Genomic DNA, 21,788 nt, shown 5'->3' with positions numbered 1-21,788 from the left:
AGTTAAATGTAAGCAATAACATGGATCAATGTACTTGTCTTTTCTGCAAGTACAGCTAATAATACGTATGAAAAGTGAAGCTAATCCACACACACATGGGGAAGTATTTTAAATGTAGGCTAGTGTTCTTAAGCACATTATTTAGAAGTTTTATTAACTTCGGTTAACTTGTAGTGACGCCAAGTAAATGTTTTTTTAAAGATGTGTGGTCTTAAAAAAGACCGTTTGTGTTTGGTAGACGTTGGTTTACTTGCTGCTTGTGTATTTTGTGACGGCTTTTGTTCCTTCACTGACTGCGTGTTTTGCAAGTTCTCCAGGCAAGAGAAGACGTACTGCGGTTTGAATTTCACGAGAAGAGATGGTCGACTTTTTGTTTTGAAGAGCCAAACGCGAAGCTTCGGAAGCAATGCGCTCAAAGATGTCGTTGACAAATGAGTTCATGATGCTCATAGCTTTGCTTGAAACTCCGACATCTGGGTGAACTTGTTTCAAAACATTGTAGATGTAAATAGCATAACTTTCCTTTCTCTTTCTCTTGCGTTTCTTTTCACCAGTTCCACCAATCTTTCCTCCTTTTTTGCCGGCTCTTTTTTCACCTTTCTTGGCTACTTTAGGTGCCTGTTTTCCTCCTTTAGCTGCTGCGTCAGACATGGTTAAAAATTTTTGCTACTTAACTTGTAAATAAGCATTAAACTGCAAGTCAAAACTTTTTGTTTATAAGTAAAAAAATCGGATCGAATTCGATCCGAAAACGCCGATACGCAATTTAATTGGTTAAAAAAAAAATCTTTTGTTTAATACTTAATTATGATTGGTTAAAAAAACATGATTTCGATCCTATTTTTATGATGAAAAAACGAGTAAAGTTTATTTCGTTAACACTTACGTTAAATATTCGTACGTTTTTGTATTAACTTACAAATCAAATCGCAGTTATGTCTGGACGTGGAAAAGGTGGAAAAGCTAAGGCTAAAGCCAAGACAAGATCCTCAAGAGCTGGACTTCAATTTCCAGTCGGTAGAGTGCATAGATTCCTTCGTAGAGGGCACTATGCTAACCGAATTGGATCTGGAGCACCAGTTTACTTAGCAGCCGTCTTGGAATATTTATCTGCTGAGATATTGGAGTTGGCTGGTAACGCAGCAAGAGACAACAAAAAAGCTAGGATTATTCCAAGACATTTACAATTGGCTGTTCGTAATGATGAAGAATTAAACAAACTTTTGAGCGGTGTAACCATTGCAGCTGGTGGTGTTTTGCCAAACATTCAAGCTGTCTTACTCCCAAAGAAGAACGACAAAGGACAGAAGAAGTAAACCGCTACACTCAGAAAACAACGGCTATTTTTATAGCCACACATCTTTAAAAAAACATTGTTTTTTTCACAAAACTATAACCTTAAAGTCTAATAGATAATCCATGCATACGCCTTGTCCTAAGTAACTCAAAGAAATTAAATAAAAAAATTTGATCACAACGTCAAAATAAATTGCACGTATTTGCACCTACTAATGTCTACGGCCATACCACGATGAACACACCCGTTCTCGTCTGATCACGGAAGTTAAGCATCGTCGGGCCGGGATAGTACTTGGATGGGGGACCGCCTGGGAACTCCCGGTGTCGTAGGCTTTTCATTTTCATTTGCTGTGATATATTTCTTGTTATAACAATTAAGGAACGTGGCGGTTGTTGAAAGTGTTTCCTATGACATTTTCCTACGACATTTTCAGGTGATAGTACGAGAAAAAAGAGCTTTCAAATGCATACAAACTCGATCTATTGCCGATCATCCAATAACCCTGACGGAATGGCAAATAAAATAAAATTCCGCCGCCTTCCGAGGACTTATATCGCAATCACGTTTCGTAACAGCCAAGCGAGGTTTTACCTTAGCGTTTAAGTCACCACCGACATTTGGCCGCGCAACTTTTCTAAGCTCATTCATTTTGACTTAAGGAGGGGGCGAGCGCGGACGCAGGCCCCCACTACCAGAAATTGTACGGTCGAGTTACTGACGTTTGCAGTAATCGCAGAGGTCAGCCCAAGCGTAGTGCAATGCAAGAGCCTCACTCTGGAAGAAAACCCTCATTGATCAGTCTTTACTTCCCCGTCAGGTAAGTATGAGTTGGAACTGCACCGTAGCATGAGGGTACCCTTCAAAGTTTGTTAATGCTTGTGGCTTGAGTGTGTTATAAACTGCCGTGTCGCGGGGCATAGGCTGTATTCTCCCCCAGTGTACGCGTTTTGTTCCCGCCGTAGACTATGCAGAGTGCCGTCGGAAAGAGGACTGCTATTATTCTTTTATTGCTTATGTGGGCCGCCATCGGTAATAGTGCAACACCAAGGCAACCCGTGGTCACGGCGTGAATGAATCCACCTCCATGACCCAAGGCCAAAAATCAGATTAATATACTGACCATTCAGAGAATGGCCTACCAGATATTAAACTGATAAGAACAGATACTACACTTGATCTTAGCCATTAGGCCGAGAAGCGATAAAGAACAAGCGTTGCCATGATAGGCATCGTCCACACACCGTAACTGCTTGTGGAGCATGTCACGTTACTGTAAAGCTTACAACTGTCACCGCGTACGGATGGACGGCGACATAGTAAAAATCACGGCTGTTGATTTAGCCGTAGGATGGAGAGCGACTGTAGCGAGTGGATGGTAACTTACATGAATGCTAACAAAGGCGACGATACTAAGTGCGTGATATTACTTTCCAATATGTCTGCGTACATTCCGTTTATCAACGCATTACGCCAGAACGTGCGCGCGCGTTACACAGTAGACCATGCAGCCGAAATGCGACAGTGCGACCCTGCCAGGAGTCGAACCTGGAATCCCCTGATTCGTAGTCAGATGCCTTATCCATTGGGCCACAGGGCCATGCTTATGACTTCGCCCCATCGTCATTTTGGCTTGCGCATTCGTTTTACTTACGACAGAATTCTTCGTGTTTGTAGCCATGAAAGAAAGGGACTTCTGTGAGTGAATTTTTTTACTGTGGTCTAATAAAAAAGTCGAAACGCAGTGCCCAATATATGAATTGCTCCTAATAGCCGGAAACAGGCCGTGTCGATGATGTAGGCCGACATACGCAACGCAAACCAAAGAACGCTTTATGAAAATCCTAACACGAGCGCGGAAGAAGCCCAAATTAACAGACTAGATGTAATGCTGAAGACCTCAAACTCCAGCAGCTTCTCTTGCAGACTATTGCGTCGTACTACAAATAAAAATTAACATGCTTTCGCATAGTCGCGGCACCCAAAACGGACATTATACGATGTACAGAAACACACATTTCTGTTTTCGCGCCAAATCAATTCCCGGGAGTGGTACTTTTACGTCCGCATACTTCGCACCGTCTTAAATTATATCTCATTTACACGGTAATGTTTAGTATACTTCTACTGTGATAACAAGCATCGTTTATCGTTGGATTGTTGTAAGAAAACATTAAAAATGAGTGAAGCAGCTTCTCCAAAGAAAATCGCACCCAAGAAGAAACCTGCTGCAAAGAAGACAGCTGATCACCCTAAATATGTGGACATGATCAAGGCTGCTATCGCTACCCTAAAGGAACGCGGTGGTTCATCTCGCCAAGCTATTACAAAATATATTCATGCAAATTACAAAGTTGCTGAAAACTCAGATCATCATCTGAAAATGGCTCTTAAACGAGGAGTAACATCAGGCGATTTGATTCAAACTAAAGGCACTGGTGCTTCTGGATCATTCAAGCTAGGTCAGGTAAAAAAAGAAAAACCTAAGAAAAAGGCCGCAGCAAAAAAGCCAACGGCAAAGAAGCCTACTGCAAAGAAAAGTACACCAAAAAAGAAGCCAGCAAAGAAGAGCACGCCAAAGAAAGCAGCAAAGAAGCCTGCCACAAAGAAAGCCTCGGCTAAGAAACCAGCAGCTAAGAAACCCACAAAGAAGCCTGTTGCTAAAAAACCTGCAGCAAAGAAGGTCAAAAAGACTCCCAAAAAGGCAGCAAAGAAGACCGCAAAAAAATAATTTGTGTGTATCTGGCTATTACATTAACAAACGGCTATTTTTATAGCCACACATTTACAAAAAAACATTATCTTGGTACAAAGTTAAACTTGTTTAAGTCACTTAAACAGTTAAAAAAGAGTAAATTTAAGATTAGATTCCCTAAGTTTAAGTATTTTCGTTTTTAAATTTCTTATTTTCTTGCTTTTACTTTTCTTGCCCTTCATATTTTTAACATTGTCAAACTTTATGTAGCATAAAATTTTTATGTAGCATAAAATTTAAACAGAAAGCAGGACAAAGTTTGATATAAAAAGCTAGCCGTAATATTTTTTATGGATGTGTGGCTATAAAAATAGCCGTTTTTTGTTTGGTAAGATGCTTAGGCACGTTCCCCACGAATTCTTCTTGCCAACTGGATGTCTTTAGGCATGATTGTAACTCGTTTTGCGTGAATGGCACACAAGTTAGTATCCTCGAACAAGCCAACAAGGTACGCTTCAGAAGCCTCTTGCAGAGCCATAACGGCTGTGCTCTGGAATCGCAGATCTGTTTTGAAGTCCTGAGCAATTTCTCGCACAAGACGCTGGAAAGGCAACTTGCGGATCAAGAGCTCGGTTGACTTCTGGTATCTTCTGATTTCTCTGAGAGCAACTGTACCAGGTCTGTAACGATGTGGTTTTTTCACTCCTCCAGTAGCTGGTGCGCTTTTCCTCGCAGCTTTAGTGGCGAGTTGTTTTCGTGGAGCCTTTCCTCCAGTAGATTTACGTGCAGTTTGCTTTGTACGAGCCATATTTTAAGAAGTCGATGTAGTACGGATACACAAGACGGTCTAAAATGCACTATCGCGCCAAAGTTTTATTTCTCATATTGATTGACAGCTAAGGTTCAAAACAAACCATTTGATTGGTGCTAAGAAAGTAATTTCTGATTGGCTGCATAATGACATTACGCTCATTACTTTAACATTTTTATAAAATCTGTGTTTTTTGGCTACGGGAAAACGGCTGTATCTTCTGATACACAAAAGCTTTTGACTTTTTTTTTTTTTAGTAAGTAGCAGAAGGTTTGGCGAATTCCAACGATGCCAAATTTATTGCCTTACTGAAACATTAAGACCACGAATTTTTAAAAAAACTACAGTTTTACTTAAAAAAATGTACAAAATGTTCGGAACATTTTGTAATGACGCAACTCTATTGGTTAATTAGGGTGTTTCCACGAGCAGTAGGTAATTTTATGGCCTCTTTTTAAAGCTGTCTGAATTCTGTTAACTCAAACGTTGTTTTTGTACTCGTTCTGTACGCAACTATATCAATATGTCTGGACGCGGAAAAGGAGGTAAAGGATTGGGAAAAGGAGGTGCTAAACGTCACCGAAAAATTCTTCGTGATAACATTCAGGGAATCACAAAACCTGCTATTCGGCGTCTTGCTCGACGAGGTGGTGTCAAACGTATCTCTGGCCTTATCTATGAGGAAACCAGAGGTGTACTGAAGGTTTTCTTAGAGAATGTTATTCGTGATGCTGTAACCTACACAGAGCACGCTAAACGCAAGACCGTTACCGCTATGGATGTTGTTTATGCCTTAAAACGTCAAGGAAGAACTCTTTACGGATTCGGAGGTTAAGCGTTGTCATTGCTCAACAAAAACGGCTATTTTTATAGCCACAAATCTTTTAAAACATTACTTTGTGCACGCTTCCAAATTACACAATGTGTAAAGTCTTGTCACAGTTACATTTATTGCTATACGATACTATGTCATATATGACACAAAAAAAATTTAGAAATACTTTGTAGGGTTAATTTGCCTGGGAGTGTTTCCGTGAAAAGCTGGGTTAAGTTAAATGTAAGCAATAACATGGATCAATGTACTTGTCTTTTCTGCAAGTACAGCTAATAATACGTATGAAAAGTGAAGCTAATCCACACACACATGGGGAAGTATTTTAAATGTAGGCTAGTGTTCTTAAGCACATTATTTAGAAGTTTTATTAACTTCGGTTAACTTGTAGTGACGCCAAGTAAATGTTTTTTTAAAGATGTGTGGTCTTAAAAAAGACCGTTTGTGTTTGGTAGACGTTGGTTTACTTGCTGCTTGTGTATTTTGTGACGGCTTTTGTTCCTTCACTGACTGCGTGTTTTGCAAGTTCTCCAGGCAAGAGAAGACGTACTGCGGTTTGAATTTCACGAGAAGAGATGGTCGACTTTTTGTTTTGAAGAGCCAAACGCGAAGCTTCGGAAGCAATGCGCTCAAAGATGTCGTTGACAAATGAGTTCATGATGCTCATAGCTTTGCTTGAAACTCCGACATCTGGGTGAACTTGTTTCAAAACATTGTAGATGTAAATAGCATAACTTTCCTTTCTCTTTCTCTTGCGTTTCTTTTCACCAGTTCCACCAATCTTTCCTCCTTTTTTGCCGGCTCTTTTTTCACCTTTCTTGGCTACTTTAGGTGCCTGTTTTCCTCCTTTAGCTGCTGCGTCAGACATGGTTAAAAATTTTTGCTACTTAACTTGTAAATAAGCATTAAACTGCAAGTCAAAACTTTTTGTTTATAAGTAAAAAAATCGGATCGAATTCGATCCGAAAACGCCGATACGCAATTTAATTGGTTAAAAAAAAAATCTTTTGTTTAATACTTAATTATGATTGGTTAAAAAAACATGATTTCGATCCTATTTTTATGATGAAAAAACGAGTAAAGTTTATTTCGTTAACACTTACGTTAAATATTCGTACGTTTTTGTATTAACTTACAAATCAAATCGCAGTTATGTCTGGACGTGGAAAAGGTGGAAAAGCTAAGGCTAAAGCCAAGACAAGATCCTCAAGAGCTGGACTTCAATTTCCAGTCGGTAGAGTGCATAGATTCCTTCGTAGAGGGCACTATGCTAACCGAATTGGATCTGGAGCACCAGTTTACTTAGCAGCCGTCTTGGAATATTTATCTGCTGAGATATTGGAGTTGGCTGGTAACGCAGCAAGAGACAACAAAAAAGCTAGGATTATTCCAAGACATTTACAATTGGCTGTTCGTAATGATGAAGAATTAAACAAACTTTTGAGCGGTGTAACCATTGCAGCTGGTGGTGTTTTGCCAAACATTCAAGCTGTCTTACTCCCAAAGAAGAACGACAAAGGACAGAAGAAGTAAACCGCTACACTCAGAAAACAACGGCTATTTTTATAGCCACACATCTTTAAAAAAACATTGTTTTTTTCACAAAACTATAACCTTAAAGTCTAATAGATAATCCATGCATACGCCTTGTCCTAAGTAACTCAAAGAAATTAAATAAAAAAATTTGATCACAACGTCAAAATAAATTGCACGTATTTGCACCTACTAATGTCTACGGCCATACCACGATGAACACACCCGTTCTCGTCTGATCACGGAAGTTAAGCATCGTCGGGCCGGGATAGTACTTGGATGGGGGACCGCCTGGGAACTCCCGGTGTCGTAGGCTTTTCATTTGCTGTGATATATTTCTTGTTATAACAATTAAGGAACGTGGCGGTTGTTGAAAGTGTTTCCTATGACATTTTCCTACGACATTTTCAGGTGATAGTACGAGAAAAAAGAGCTTTCAAATGCATACAAACTCGATCTATTGCCGATCATCCAATAACCCTGACGGAATGGCAAATAAAATAAAATTCCGCCGCCTTCCGAGGACTTATATCGCAATCACGTTTCGTAACAGCCAAGCGAGGTTTTACCTTAGCGTTTAAGTCACCACCGACATTTGGCCGCGCAACTTTTCTAAGCTCATTCATTTTGACTTAAGGAGGGGGCGAGCGCGGACGCAGGCCCCCACTACCAGAAATTGTACGGTCGAGTTACTGACGTTTGCAGTAATCGCAGAGGTCAGCCCAAGCGTAGTGCAATGCAAGAGCCTCACTCTGGAAGAAAACCCTCATTGATCAGTCTTTACTTCCCCGTCAGGTAAGTATGAGTTGGAACTGCACCGTAGCATGAGGGTACCCTTCAAAGTTTGTTAATGCTTGTGGCTTGAGTGTGTTATAAACTGCCGTGTCGCGGGGCATAGGCTGTATTCTCCCCCAGTGTACGCGTTTTGTTCCCGCCGTAGACTATGCAGAGTGCCGTCGGAAAGAGGACTGCTATTATTCTTTTATTGCTTATGTGGGCCGCCATCGGTAATAGTGCAACACCAAGGCAACCCGTGGTCACGGCGTGAATGAATCCACCTCCATGACCCAAGGCCAAAAATCAGATTAATATACTGACCATTCAGAGAATGGCCTACCAGATATTAAACTGATAAGAACAGATACTACACTTGATCTTAGCCATTAGGCCGAGAAGCGATAAAGAACAAGCGTTGCCATGATAGGCATCGTCCACACACCGTAACTGCTTGTGGAGCATGTCACGTTACTGTAAAGCTTACAACTGTCACCGCGTACGGATGGACGGCGACATAGTAAAAATCACGGCTGTTGATTTAGCCGTAGGATGGAGAGCGACTGTAGCGAGTGGATGGTAACTTACATGAATGCTAACAAAGGCGACGATACTAAGTGCGTGATATTACTTTCCAATATGTCTGCGTACATTCCGTTTATCAACGCATTACGCCAGAACGTGCGCGCGCGTTACACAGTAGACCATGCAGCCGAAATGCGACAGTGCGACCCTGCCAGGAGTCGAACCTGGAATCCCCTGATTCGTAGTCAGATGCCTTATCCATTGGGCCACAGGGCCATGCTTATGACTTCGCCCCATCGTCATTTTGGCTTGCGCATTCGTTTTACTTACGACAGAATTCTTCGTGTTTGTAGCCATGAAAGAAAGGGACTTCTGTGAGTGAATTTTTTTACTGTGGTCTAATAAAAAAGTCGAAACGCAGTGCCCAATATATGAATTGCTCCTAATAGCCGGAAACAGGCCGTGTCGATGATGTAGGCCGACATACGCAACGCAAACCAAAGAACGCTTTATGAAAATCCTAACACGAGCGCGGAAGAAGCCCAAATTAACAGACTAGATGTAATGCTGAAGACCTCAAACTCCAGCAGCTTCTCTTGCAGACTATTGCGTCGTACTACAAATAAAAATTAACATGCTTTCGCATAGTCGCGGCACCCAAAACGGACATTATACGATGTACAGAAACACACATTTCTGTTTTCGCGCCAAATCAATTCCCGGGAGTGGTACTTTTACGTCCGCATACTTCGCACCGTCTTAAATTATATCTCATTTACACGGTAATGTTTAGTATACTTCTACTGTGATAACAAGCATCGTTTATCGTTGGATTGTTGTAAGAAAACATTAAAAATGAGTGAAGCAGCTTCTCCAAAGAAAATCGCACCCAAGAAGAAACCTGCTGCAAAGAAGACAGCTGATCACCCTAAATATGTGGACATGATCAAGGCTGCTATCGCTACCCTAAAGGAACGCGGTGGTTCATCTCGCCAAGCTATTACAAAATATATTCATGCAAATTACAAAGTTGCTGAAAACTCAGATCATCATCTGAAAATGGCTCTTAAACGAGGAGTAACATCAGGCGATTTGATTCAAACTAAAGGCACTGGTGCTTCTGGATCATTCAAGCTAGGTCAGGTAAAAAAAGAAAAACCTAAGAAAAAGGCCGCAGCAAAAAAGCCAACGGCAAAGAAGCCTACTGCAAAGAAAAGTACACCAAAAAAGAAGCCAGCAAAGAAGAGCACGCCAAAGAAAGCAGCAAAGAAGCCTGCCACAAAGAAAGCCTCGGCTAAGAAACCAGCAGCTAAGAAACCCACAAAGAAGCCTGTTGCTAAAAAACCTGCAGCAAAGAAGGTCAAAAAGACTCCCAAAAAGGCAGCAAAGAAGACCGCAAAAAAATAATTTGTGTGTATCTGGCTATTACATTAACAAACGGCTATTTTTATAGCCACACATTTACAAAAAAACATTATCTTGGTACAAAGTTAAACTTGTTTAAGTCACTTAAACAGTTAAAAAAGAGTAAATTTAAGATTAGATTCCCTAAGTTTAAGTATTTTCGTTTTTAAATTTCTTATTTTCTTGCTTTTACTTTTCTTGCCCTTCATATTTTTAACATTGTCAAACTTTATGTAGCATAAAATTTTTATGTAGCATAAAATTTAAACAGAAAGCAGGACAAAGTTTGATATAAAAAGCTAGCCGTAATATTTTTTATGGATGTGTGGCTATAAAAATAGCCGTTTTTTGTTTGGTAAGATGCTTAGGCACGTTCCCCACGAATTCTTCTTGCCAACTGGATGTCTTTAGGCATGATTGTAACTCGTTTTGCGTGAATGGCACACAAGTTAGTATCCTCGAACAAGCCAACAAGGTACGCTTCAGAAGCCTCTTGCAGAGCCATAACGGCTGTGCTCTGGAATCGCAGATCTGTTTTGAAGTCCTGAGCAATTTCTCGCACAAGACGCTGGAAAGGCAACTTGCGGATCAAGAGCTCGGTTGACTTCTGGTATCTTCTGATTTCTCTGAGAGCAACTGTACCAGGTCTGTAACGATGTGGTTTTTTCACTCCTCCAGTAGCTGGTGCGCTTTTCCTCGCAGCTTTAGTGGCGAGTTGTTTTCGTGGAGCCTTTCCTCCAGTAGATTTACGTGCAGTTTGCTTTGTACGAGCCATATTTTAAGAAGTCGATGTAGTACGGATACACAAGACGGTCTAAAATGCACTATCGCGCCAAAGTTTTATTTCTCATATTGATTGACAGCTAAGGTTCAAAACAAACCATTTGATTGGTGCTAAGAAAGTAATTTCTGATTGGCTGCATAATGACATTACGCTCATTACTTTAACATTTTTATAAAATCTGTGTTTTTTGGCTACGGGAAAACGGCTGTATCTTCTGATACACAAAAGCTTTTGACTTTTTTTTTTTTTAGTAAGTAGCAGAAGGTTTGGCGAATTCCAACGATGCCAAATTTATTGCCTTACTGAAACATTAAGACCACGAATTTTTAAAAAAACTACAGTTTTACTTAAAAAAATGTACAAAATGTTCGGAACATTTTGTAATGACGCAACTCTATTGGTTAATTAGGGTGTTTCCACGAGCAGTAGGTAATTTTATGGCCTCTTTTTAAAGCTGTCTGAATTCTGTTATAGCAGGTTTTGTGATTCGTTGGATTGTTGTAAGAAAACATTAAAAATGAGTGAAGCAGCTTCTCCAAAGAAAATCGCACCCAAGAAGAAACCTGCTGCAAAGAAGACAGCTGATCACCCTAAATATGTGGACATGATCAAGGCTGCTATCGCTACCCTAAAGGAACGCGGTGGTTCATCTCGCCAAGCTATTACAAAATATATTCATGCAAATTACAAAGTTGCTGAAAACTCAGATCATCATCTGAAAATGGCTCTTAAACGAGGAGTAACATCAGGCGATTTGATTCAAACTAAAGGCACTGGTGCTTCTGGATCATTCAAGCTAGGTCAGGTAAAAAAAGAAAAACCTAAGAAAAAGGCCGCAGCAAAAAAGCCAACGGCAAAGAAGCCTACTGCAAAGAAAAGTACACCAAAAAAGAAGCCAGCAAAGAAGAGCACGCCAAAGAAAGCAGCAAAGAAGCCTGCCACAAAGAAAGCCTCGGCTAAGAAACCAGCAGCTAAGAAACCCACAAAGAAGCCTGTTGCTAAAAAACCTGCAGCAAAGAAGGTCAAAAAGACTCCCAAAAAGGCAGCAAAGAAGACCGCAAAAAAATAATTTGTGTGTATCTGGCTATTACATTAACAAACGGCTATTTTTATAGCCACACATTTACAAAAAAACATTATCTTGGTACAAAGTTAAACTTGTTTAAGTCACTTAAACAGTTAAAAAAGAGTAAATTTAAGATTAGATTCCCTAAGTTTAAGTATTTTCGTTTTTAAATTTCTTATTTTCTTGCTTTTACTTTTCTTGCCCTTCATATTTTTAACATTGTCAAACTTTATGTAGCATAAAATTTTTATGTAGCATAAAATTTAAACAGAAAGCAGGACAAAGTTTGATATAAAAAGCTAGCCGTAATATTTTTTATGGATGTGTGGCTATAAAAATAGCCGTTTTTTGTTTGGTAAGATGCTTAGGCACGTTCCCCACGAATTCTTCTTGCCAACTGGATGTCTTTAGGCATGATTGTAACTCGTTTTGCGTGAATGGCACACAAGTTAGTATCCTCGAACAAGCCAACAAGGTACGCTTCAGAAGCCTCTTGCAGAGCCATAACGGCTGTGCTCTGGAATCGCAGATCTGTTTTGAAGTCCTGAGCAATTTCTCGCACAAGACGCTGGAAAGGCAACTTGCGGATCAAGAGCTCGGTTGACTTCTGGTATCTTCTGATTTCTCTGAGAGCAACTGTACCAGGTCTGTAACGATGTGGTTTTTTCACTCCTCCAGTAGCTGGTGCGCTTTTCCTCGCAGCTTTAGTGGCGAGTTGTTTTCGTGGAGCCTTTCCTCCAGTAGATTTACGTGCAGTTTGCTTTGTACGAGCCATATTTTAAGAAGTCGATGTAGTACGGATACACAAGACGGTCTAAAATGCACTATCGCGCCAAAGTTTTATTTCTCATATTGATTGACAGCTAAGGTTCAAAACAAACCATTTGATTGGTGCTAAGAAAGTAATTTCTGATTGGCTGCATAATGACATTACGCTCATTACTTTAACATTTTTATAAAATCTGTGTTTTTTGGCTACGGGAAAACGGCTGTATCTTCTGATACACAAAAGCTTTTGACTTTTTTTTTTTTTAGTAAGTAGCAGAAGGTTTGGCGAATTCCAACGATGCCAAATTTATTGCCTTACTGAAACATTAAGACCACGAATTTTTAAAAAAACTACAGTTTTACTTAAAAAAATGTACAAAATGTTCGGAACATTTTGTAATGACGCAACTCTATTGGTTAATTAGGGTGTTTCCACGAGCAGTAGGTAATTTTATGGCCTCTTTTTAAAGCTGTCTGAATTCTGTTAACTCAAACGTTGTTTTTGTACTCGTTCTGTACGCAACTATATCAATATGTCTGGACGCGGAAAAGGAGGTAAAGGATTGGGAAAAGGAGGTGCTAAACGTCACCGAAAAATTCTTCGTGATAACATTCAGGGAATCACAAAACCTGCTATTCGGCGTCTTGCTCGACGAGGTGGTGTCAAACGTATCTCTGGCCTTATCTATGAGGAAACCAGAGGTGTACTGAAGGTTTTCTTAGAGAATGTTATTCGTGATGCTGTAACCTACACAGAGCACGCTAAACGCAAGACCGTTACCGCTATGGATGTTGTTTATGCCTTAAAACGTCAAGGAAGAACTCTTTACGGATTCGGAGGTTAAGCGTTGTCATTGCTCAACAAAAACGGCTATTTTTATAGCCACAAATCTTTTAAAACATTACTTTGTGCACGCTTCCAAATTACACAATGTGTAAAGTCTTGTCACAGTTACATTTATTGCTATACGATACTATGTCATATATGACACAAAAAAAATTTAGAAATACTTTGTAGGGTTAATTTGCCTGGGAGTGTTTCCGTGAAAAGCTGGGTTAAGTTAAATGTAAGCAATAACATGGATCAATGTACTTGTCTTTTCTGCAAGTACAGCTAATAATACGTATGAAAAGTGAAGCTAATCCACACACACATGGGGAAGTATTTTAAATGTAGGCTAGTGTTCTTAAGCACATTATTTAGAAGTTTTATTAACTTCGGTTAACTTGTAGTGACGCCAAGTAAATGTTTTTTTAAAGATGTGTGGTCTTAAAAAAGACCGTTTGTGTTTGGTAGACGTTGGTTTACTTGCTGCTTGTGTATTTTGTGACGGCTTTTGTTCCTTCACTGACTGCGTGTTTTGCAAGTTCTCCAGGCAAGAGAAGACGTACTGCGGTTTGAATTTCACGAGAAGAGATGGTCGACTTTTTGTTTTGAAGAGCCAAACGCGAAGCTTCGGAAGCAATGCGCTCAAAGATGTCGTTGACAAATGAGTTCATGATGCTCATAGCTTTGCTTGAAACTCCGACATCTGGGTGAACTTGTTTCAAAACATTGTAGATGTAAATAGCATAACTTTCCTTTCTCTTTCTCTTGCGTTTCTTTTCACCAGTTCCACCAATCTTTCCTCCTTTTTTGCCGGCTCTTTTTTCACCTTTCTTGGCTACTTTAGGTGCCTGTTTTCCTCCTTTAGCTGCTGCGTCAGACATGGTTAAAAATTTTTGCTACTTAACTTGTAAATAAGCATTAAACTGCAAGTCAAAACTTTTTGTTTATAAGTAAAAAAATCGGATCGAATTCGATCCGAAAACGCCGATACGCAATTTAATTGGTTAAAAAAAAAATCTTTTGTTTAATACTTAATTATGATTGGTTAAAAAAACATGATTTCGATCCTATTTTTATGATGAAAAAACGAGTAAAGTTTATTTCGTTAACACTTACGTTAAATATTCGTACGTTTTTGTATTAACTTACAAATCAAATCGCAGTTATGTCTGGACGTGGAAAAGGTGGAAAAGCTAAGGCTAAAGCCAAGACAAGATCCTCAAGAGCTGGACTTCAATTTCCAGTCGGTAGAGTGCATAGATTCCTTCGTAGAGGGCACTATGCTAACCGAATTGGATCTGGAGCACCAGTTTACTTAGCAGCCGTCTTGGAATATTTATCTGCTGAGATATTGGAGTTGGCTGGTAACGCAGCAAGAGACAACAAAAAAGCTAGGATTATTCCAAGACATTTACAATTGGCTGTTCGTAATGATGAAGAATTAAACAAACTTTTGAGCGGTGTAACCATTGCAGCTGGTGGTGTTTTGCCAAACATTCAAGCTGTCTTACTCCCAAAGAAGAACGACAAAGGACACAAGAAGTAAACCGCTACACTCAGAAAACAACGGCTATTTTTATAGCCACACATCTTTAAAAAAACATTGTTTTTTTCACAAAACTATAACCTTAAAGTCTAATAGATAATCCATGCATACGCCTTGTCCTAAGTAACTCAAAGAAATTAAATAAAAAAATTTGATCACAACGTCAAAATAAATTGCACGTATTTGCACCTACTAATGTCTACGGCCATACCACGATGAACACACCCGTTCTCGTCTGATCACGGAAGTTAAGCATCGTCGGGCCGGGATAGTACTTGGATGGGGGACCGCCTGGGAACTCCCGGTGTCGTAGGCTTTTCATTTTCATTTGCTGTGATATATTTCTTGTTATAACAATTAAGGAACGTGGCGGTTGTTGAAAGTGTTTCCTATGACATTTTCCTACGACATTTTCAGGTGATAGTACGAGAAAAAAGAGCTTTCAAATGCATACAAACTCGATCTATTGCCGATCATCCAATAACCCTGACGGAATGGCAAATAAAATAAAATTCCGCCGCCTTCCGAGGACTTATATCGCAATCACGTTTCGTAACAGCCAAGCGAGGTTTTACCTTAGCGTTTAAGTCACCACCGACATTTGGCCGCGCAACTTTTCTAAGCTCATTCATTTTGACTTAAGGAGGGGGCGAGCGCGGACGCAGGCCCCCACTACCAGAAATTGTACGGTCGAGTTACTGACGTTTGCAGTAATCGCAGAGGTCAGCCCAAGCGTAGTGCAATGCAAGAGCCTCACTCTGGAAGAAAACCCTCATTGATCAGTCTTTACTTCCCCGTCAGGTAAGTATGAGTTGGAACTGCACCGTAGCATGAGGGTACCCTTCAAAGTTTGTTAATGCTTGTGGCTTGAGTGTGTTATAAACTGCCGTGTCGCGGGGCATAGGCTGTATTCTCCCCCAGTGTACGCGTTTTGTTCCCGCCGTAGACTATGCAGAGTGCCGTCGGAAAGAGGACTGCTATTATTCTTTTATTGCTTATGTGGGCCGCCATCGGTAATAGTGCAACACCAAGGCAACCCGTGGTCACGGCGTGAATGAATCCACCTCCATGACCCAAGGCCAAAAATCAGATTAATATACTGACCATTCAGAGAATGGCCTACCAGATATTAAACTGATAAGAACAGATACTACACTTGATCTTAGCCATTAGGCCGAGAAGCGATAAAGAACAAGCGTTGCCATGATAGGCATCGTCCACACACCGTAACTGCTTGTGGAGCATGTCACGTTACTGTAAAGCTTACAACTGTCACCGCGTACGGATGGACGGCGACATAGTAAAAATCACGGCTGTTGATTTAGCCGTAGGATGGAGAGCGACTGTAGCGAGTGGATGGTAACTTACATGAATGCTAACAAAGGCGACGATACTAAGTGCGTGATATTACTTTCCAATATGTCTGCGTACATTCCGTTTATCAACGCATTACGCCAGAACGTGCGCGCGCGTTACACAGTAGACCATGCAGCCGAAATGCGACAGTGCGACCCTGCCAGGAGTCGAACCTGGAATCCCCTGATTCGTAGTCAGATGCCTTATCCATTGGGCCACAGGGCCATGCTTATGACTTCGCCCCATCGTCATTTTGGCTTGCGCATTCGTTTTACTTACGACAGAATTCTTCGTGTTTGTAGCCATGAAAGAAAGGGACTTCTGTGAGTGAATTTTTTTACTGTGGTCTAATAAAAAAGTCGAAACGCAGTGCCCAATATATGAATTGCTCCTAATAGCCGGAAACAGGCCGTGTCGATGATGTAGGCCGACATACGCAACGCAAACCAAAGAACGCTTTATGAAAATCCTAACACGAGCGCGGAAGAAGCCCAAATTAACAGACTAGATGTAATGCTGAAGACCTCAAACTCCAGCAGCTTCTCTTGCAGACTATTGCGTCGTACTACAAATAAAAATTAACATGCTTTCGCATAGTCGCGGCACCCAAAACGGACATTATACGATGTACAGAAACACACATTTCTGTTTTCGCGCCAAATCAATTCCCGGGAGTGGTACTTTTACGTCCGCATACTTCGCACCGTCTTAAATTATATCTCATTTACACGGTAATGTTTAGTATACTTCTACTGTGATAACAAGCATCGTTTATCGTTGGATTGTTGTAAGAAAACATTAAAAATGAGTGAAGCAGCTTCTCCAAAGAAAATCGCACCCAAGAAGAAACCTGCTGCAAAGAAGACAGCTGATCACCCTAAATATGTGGACATGATCAAGGCTGCTATCGCTACCCTAAAGGAACGCGGTGGTTCATCTCGCCAAGCTATTACAAAATATATTCATGCAAATTACAAAGTTGCTGAAAACTCAGATCATCATCTGAAAATGGCTCTTAAACGAGGAGTAACATCAGGCGATTTGATTCAAACTAAAGGCACTGGTGCTTCTGGATCATTCAAGCTAGGTCAGGTAAAAAAAGAAAAACCTAAGAAAAAGGCCGCAGCAAAAAAGCCAACGGCAAAGAAGCCTACTGCAAAGAAAAGTACACCAAAAAAGAAGCCAGCAAAGAAGAGCACGCCAAAGAAAGCAGCAAAGAAGCCTGCCACAAAGAAAGCCTCGGCTAAGAAACCAGCAGCTAAGAAACCCACAAAGAAGCCTGTTGCTAAAAAACCTGCAGCAAAGAAGGTCAAAAAGACTCCCAAAAAGGCAGCAAAGAAGACCGCAAAAAAATAATTTGTGTGTATCTGGCTATTACATTAACAAACGGCTATTTTTATAGCCACACATTTACAAAAAAACATTATCTTGGTACAAAGTTAAACTTGTTTAAGTCACTTAAACAGTTAAAAAAGAGTAAATTTAAGATTAGATTCCCTAAGTTTAAGTATTTTCGTTTTTAAATTTCTTATTTTCTTGCTTTTACTTTTCTTGCCCTTCATATTTTTAACATTGTCAAACTTTATGTAGCATAAAATTTTTATGTAGCATAAAATTTAAACAGAAAGCAGGACAAAGTTTGATATAAAAAGCTAGCCGTAATATTTTTTATGGATGTGTGGCTATAAAAATAGCCGTTTTTTGTTTGGTAAGATGCTTAGGCACGTTCCCCACGAATTCTTCTTGCCAACTGGATGTCTTTAGGCATGATTGTAACTCGTTTTGCGTGAATGGCACACAAGTTAGTATCCTCGAACAAGCCAACAAGGTACGCTTCAGAAGCCTCTTGCAGAGCCATAACGGCTGTGCTCTGGAATCGCAGATCTGTTTTGAAGTCCTGAGCAATTTCTCGCACAAGACGCTGGAAAGGCAACTTGCGGATCAAGAGCTCGGTTGACTTCTGGTATCTTCTGATTTCTCTGAGAGCAACTGTACCAGGTCTGTAACGATGTGGTTTTTTCACTCCTCCAGTAGCTGGTGCGCTTTTCCTCGCAGCTTTAGTGGCGAGTTGTTTTCGTGGAGCCTTTCCTCCAGTAGATTTACGTGCAGTTTGCTTTGTACGAGCCATATTTTAAGAAGTCGATGTAGTACGGATACACAAGACGGTCTAAAATGCACTATCGCGCCAAAGTTTTATTTCTCATATTGATTGACAGCTAAGGTTCAAAACAAACCATTTGATTGGTGCTAAGAAAGTAATTTCTGATTGGCTGCATAATGACATTACGCTCATTACTTTAACATTTTTATAAAATCTGTGTTTTTTGGCTACGGGAAAACGGCTGTATCTTCTGATACACAAAAGCTTTTGACTTTTTTTTTTTTTAGTAAGTAGCAGAAGGTTTGGCGAATTCCAACGATGCCAAATTTATTGCCTTACTGAAACATTAAGACCACGAATTTTTAAAAAAACTACAGTTTTACTTAAAAAAATGTACAAAATGTTCGGAACATTTTGTAATGACGCAACTCTATTGGTTAATTAGGGTGTTTCCACGAGCAGTAGGTAATTTTATGGCCTCTTTTTAAAGCTGTCTGAATTCTGTTAACTCAAACGTTGTTTTTGTACTCGTTCTGTACGCAACTATATCAATATGTCTGGACGCGGAAAAGGAGGTAAAGGATTGGGAAAAGGAGGTGCTAAACGTCACCGAAAAATTCTTCGTGATAACATTCAGGGAATCACAAAACCTGCTATTCGGCGTCTTGCTCGACGAGGTGGTGTCAAACGTATCTCTGGCCTTATCTATGAGGAAACCAGAGGTGTACTGAAGGTTTTCTTAGAGAATGTTATTCGTGATGCTGTAACCTACACAGAGCACGCTAAACGCAAGACCGTTACCGCTATGGATGTTGTTTATGCCTTAAAACGTCAAGGAAGAACTCTTTACGGATTCGGAGGTTAAGCGTTGTCATTGCTCAACAAAAACGGCTATTTTTATAGCCACAAATCTTTTAAAACATTACTTTGTGCACGCTTCCAAATTACACAATGTGTAAAGTCTTGTCACAGTTACATTTATTGCTATACGATACTATGTCATATATGACACAAAAAAAATTTAGAAATACTTTGTAGGGTTAATTTGCCTGGGAGTGTTTCCGTGAAAAGCTGGGTTAAGTTAAATGTAAGCAATAACATGGATCAATGTACTTGTCTTTTCTGCAAGTACAGCTAATAATACGTATGAAAAGTGAAGCTAATCCACACACACATGGGGAAGTATTTTAAATGTAGGCTAGTGTTCTTAAGCACATTATTTAGAAGTTTTATTAACTTCGGTTAACTTGTAGTGACGCCAAGTAAATGTTTTTTTAAAGATGTGTGGTCTTAAAAAAGACCGTTTGTGTTTGGTAGACGTTGGTTTACTTGCTGCTTGTGTATTTTGTGACGGCTTTTGTTCCTTCACTGACTGCGTGTTTTGCAAGTTCTCCAGGCAAGAGAAGACGTACTGCGGTTTGAATTTCACGAGAAGAGATGGTCGACTTTTTGTTTTGAAGAGCCAAACGCGAAGCTTCGGAAGCAATGCGCTCAAAGATGTCGTTGACAAATGAGTTCATGATGCTCATAGCTTTGCTTGAAACTCCGACATCTGGGTGAACTTGTTTCAAAACATTGTAGATGTAAATAGCATAACTTTCCTTTCTCTTTCTCTTGCGTTTCTTTTCACCAGTTCCACCAATCTTTCCTCCTTTTTTGCCGGCTCTTTTTTCACCTTTCTTGGCTACTTTAGGTGCCTGTTTTCCTCCTTTAGCTGCTGCGTCAGACATGGTTAAAAATTTTTGCTACTTAACTTGTAAATAAGCATTAAACTGCAAGTCAAAACTTTTTGTTTATAAGTAAAAAAATCGGATCGAATTCGATCCGAAAACGCCGATACGCAATTTAATTGGTTAAAAAAAAAATCTTTTGTTTAATACTTAATTATGATTGGTTAAAAAAACATGATTTCGATCCTATTTTTATGATGAAAAAACGAGTAAAGTTTATTTCGTTAACACTTACGTTAAATATTCGTACGTTTTTGTATTAACTTACAAATCAAATCGCAGTTATGTCTGGACGTGGAAAAGGTGGAAAAGCTAAGGCTAAAGCCAAGACAAGATCCTCAAGAGCTGGACTTCAATTTCCAGTCGGTAGAGTGCATAGATTCCTTCGTAGAGGGCACTATGCTAACCGAATTGGATCTGGAGCACCAGTTTACTTAGCAGCCGTCTTGGAATATTTATCTGCTGAGATATTGGAGTTGGCTGGTAACGCAGCAAGAGACAACAAAAAAGCTAGGATTATTCCAAGACATTTACAATTGGCTGTTCGTAATGATGAAGAATTAAACAAACTTTTGAGCGGTGTAACCATTGCAGCTGGTGGTGTTTTGCCAAACATTCAAGCTGTCTTACTCCCAAAGAAGAACGACAAAGGACAGAAGAAGTAAACCGCTACACTCAGAAAACAACGGCTATTTTTATAGCCACACATCTTTAAAAAAACATTGTTTTTTTCACAAAACTATAACCTTAAAGTCTAATAGATAATCCATGCATACGCCTTGTCCTAAGTAACTCAAAGAAATTAAATAAAAAAATTTGATCACAACGTCAAAATAAATTGCACGTATTTGCACCTACTAATGTCTACGGCCATACCACGATGAACACACCCGTTCTCGTCTGATCACGGAAGTTAAGCATCGTCGGGCCGGGATAGTACTTGGATGGGGGACCGCCTGGGAACTCCCGGTGTCGTAGGCTTTTCATTTTCATTTGCTGTGATATATTTCTTGTTATAACAATTAAGGAACGTGGCGGTTGTTGAAAGTGTTTCCTATGACATTTTCCTACGACATTTTCAGGTGATAGTACGAGAAAAAAGAGCTTTCAAATGCATACAAACTCGATCTATTGCCGATCATCCAATAACCCTGACGGAATGGCAAATAAAATAAAATTCCGCCGCCTTCCGAGGACTTATATCGCAATCACGTTTCGTAACAGCCAAGCGAGGTTTTACCTTAGCGTTTAAGTCACCACCGACATTTGGCCGCGCAACTTTTCTAAGCTCATTCATTTTGACTTAAGGAGGGGGCGAGCGCGGACGCAGGCCCCCACTACCAGAAATTGTACGGTCGAGTTACTGACGTTTGCAGTAATCGCAGAGGTCAGCCCAAGCGTAGTGCAATGCAAGAGCCTCACTCTGGAAGAAAACCCTCATTGATCAGTCTTTACTTCCCCGTCAGGTAAGTATGAGTTGGAACTGCACCGTAGCATGAGGGTACCCTTCAAAGTTTGTTAATGCTTGTGGCTTGAGTGTGTTATAAACTGCCGTGTCGCGGGGCATAGGCTGTATTCTCCCCCAGTGTACGCGTTTTGTTCCCGCCGTAGACTATGCAGAGTGCCGTCGGAAAGAGGACTGCTATTATTCTTTTATTGCTTATGTGGGCCGCCATCGGTAATAGTGCAACACCAAGGCAACCCGTGGTCACGGCGTGAATGAATCCACCTCCATGA

General features: G+C 40.2%; 14 non-coding genes across 14 annotated transcripts; 4 read left to right on the top strand and 10 right to left on the bottom strand.

Annotated features, from left to right (window-relative positions):
- The first annotated feature begins 1,513 nt into the window (after positions 1–1,513).
- On the top strand, positions 1,514–1,632 carry LOC130658201 (5S ribosomal RNA). The gene has a single exon (XR_008985417.1). It is a non-coding gene; the product is annotated as a 5S ribosomal RNA (ribosomal RNA).
- Positions 1,633–1,960: 328 nt separating this feature from the next.
- LOC130660160 (U1 spliceosomal RNA) lies at positions 1,961–2,125 on the bottom strand. The gene has a single exon (XR_008987361.1). It is a non-coding gene; the product is annotated as a U1 spliceosomal RNA (small nuclear RNA).
- A 185-nt stretch (positions 2,126–2,310) lies between these two features.
- Positions 2,311–2,502, bottom strand: LOC130661205 (U2 spliceosomal RNA). Its single transcript, XR_008988399.1, has one exon. It is a non-coding gene; the product is annotated as a U2 spliceosomal RNA (small nuclear RNA).
- A 322-nt stretch (positions 2,503–2,824) lies between these two features.
- Positions 2,825–2,897, bottom strand: Trnar-acg (transfer RNA arginine (anticodon ACG)). Its single transcript has one exon. It is a non-coding gene; the product is annotated as a tRNA-Arg (tRNA).
- A 4,468-nt stretch (positions 2,898–7,365) lies between these two features.
- On the top strand, positions 7,366–7,484 carry LOC130658200 (5S ribosomal RNA). Its single transcript, XR_008985416.1, has one exon. It is a non-coding gene; the product is annotated as a 5S ribosomal RNA (ribosomal RNA).
- A 322-nt stretch (positions 7,485–7,806) lies between these two features.
- LOC130660159 (U1 spliceosomal RNA) lies at positions 7,807–7,971 on the bottom strand. Its single transcript, XR_008987359.1, has one exon. It is a non-coding gene; the product is annotated as a U1 spliceosomal RNA (small nuclear RNA).
- Positions 7,972–8,156: 185 nt separating this feature from the next.
- LOC130661204 (U2 spliceosomal RNA) lies at positions 8,157–8,348 on the bottom strand. Its single transcript, XR_008988398.1, has one exon. It is a non-coding gene; the product is annotated as a U2 spliceosomal RNA (small nuclear RNA).
- A 322-nt stretch (positions 8,349–8,670) lies between these two features.
- Trnar-acg (transfer RNA arginine (anticodon ACG)) lies at positions 8,671–8,743 on the bottom strand. The gene has a single exon. It is a non-coding gene; the product is annotated as a tRNA-Arg (tRNA).
- Positions 8,744–15,061: 6,318 nt separating this feature from the next.
- On the top strand, positions 15,062–15,180 carry LOC130658199 (5S ribosomal RNA). Its single transcript, XR_008985415.1, has one exon. It is a non-coding gene; the product is annotated as a 5S ribosomal RNA (ribosomal RNA).
- A 328-nt stretch (positions 15,181–15,508) lies between these two features.
- LOC130660158 (U1 spliceosomal RNA) lies at positions 15,509–15,673 on the bottom strand. The gene has a single exon (XR_008987358.1). It is a non-coding gene; the product is annotated as a U1 spliceosomal RNA (small nuclear RNA).
- A 185-nt stretch (positions 15,674–15,858) lies between these two features.
- LOC130661203 (U2 spliceosomal RNA) lies at positions 15,859–16,050 on the bottom strand. The gene has a single exon (XR_008988397.1). It is a non-coding gene; the product is annotated as a U2 spliceosomal RNA (small nuclear RNA).
- Positions 16,051–16,372: 322 nt separating this feature from the next.
- On the bottom strand, positions 16,373–16,445 carry Trnar-acg (transfer RNA arginine (anticodon ACG)). The gene has a single exon. It is a non-coding gene; the product is annotated as a tRNA-Arg (tRNA).
- A 4,468-nt stretch (positions 16,446–20,913) lies between these two features.
- Positions 20,914–21,032, top strand: LOC130658197 (5S ribosomal RNA). The gene has a single exon (XR_008985414.1). It is a non-coding gene; the product is annotated as a 5S ribosomal RNA (ribosomal RNA).
- Positions 21,033–21,360: 328 nt separating this feature from the next.
- LOC130660157 (U1 spliceosomal RNA) lies at positions 21,361–21,525 on the bottom strand. The gene has a single exon (XR_008987357.1). It is a non-coding gene; the product is annotated as a U1 spliceosomal RNA (small nuclear RNA).
- Between the last annotated feature and the right edge of the window lie 263 nt (positions 21,526–21,788).

The sequence above is a fragment of the Hydractinia symbiolongicarpus genome, chromosome 9 (assembly GCF_029227915.1).
Source record: "Hydractinia symbiolongicarpus strain clone_291-10 chromosome 9, HSymV2.1, whole genome shotgun sequence".
NCBI classification, from domain to species: Eukaryota; Metazoa; Cnidaria; class Hydrozoa; order Anthoathecata; family Hydractiniidae; genus Hydractinia; species Hydractinia symbiolongicarpus.
The sequence above is the reverse complement of the archived record's forward strand: the minus strand, read 5'-3'. Positions and strand labels throughout refer to the sequence as shown.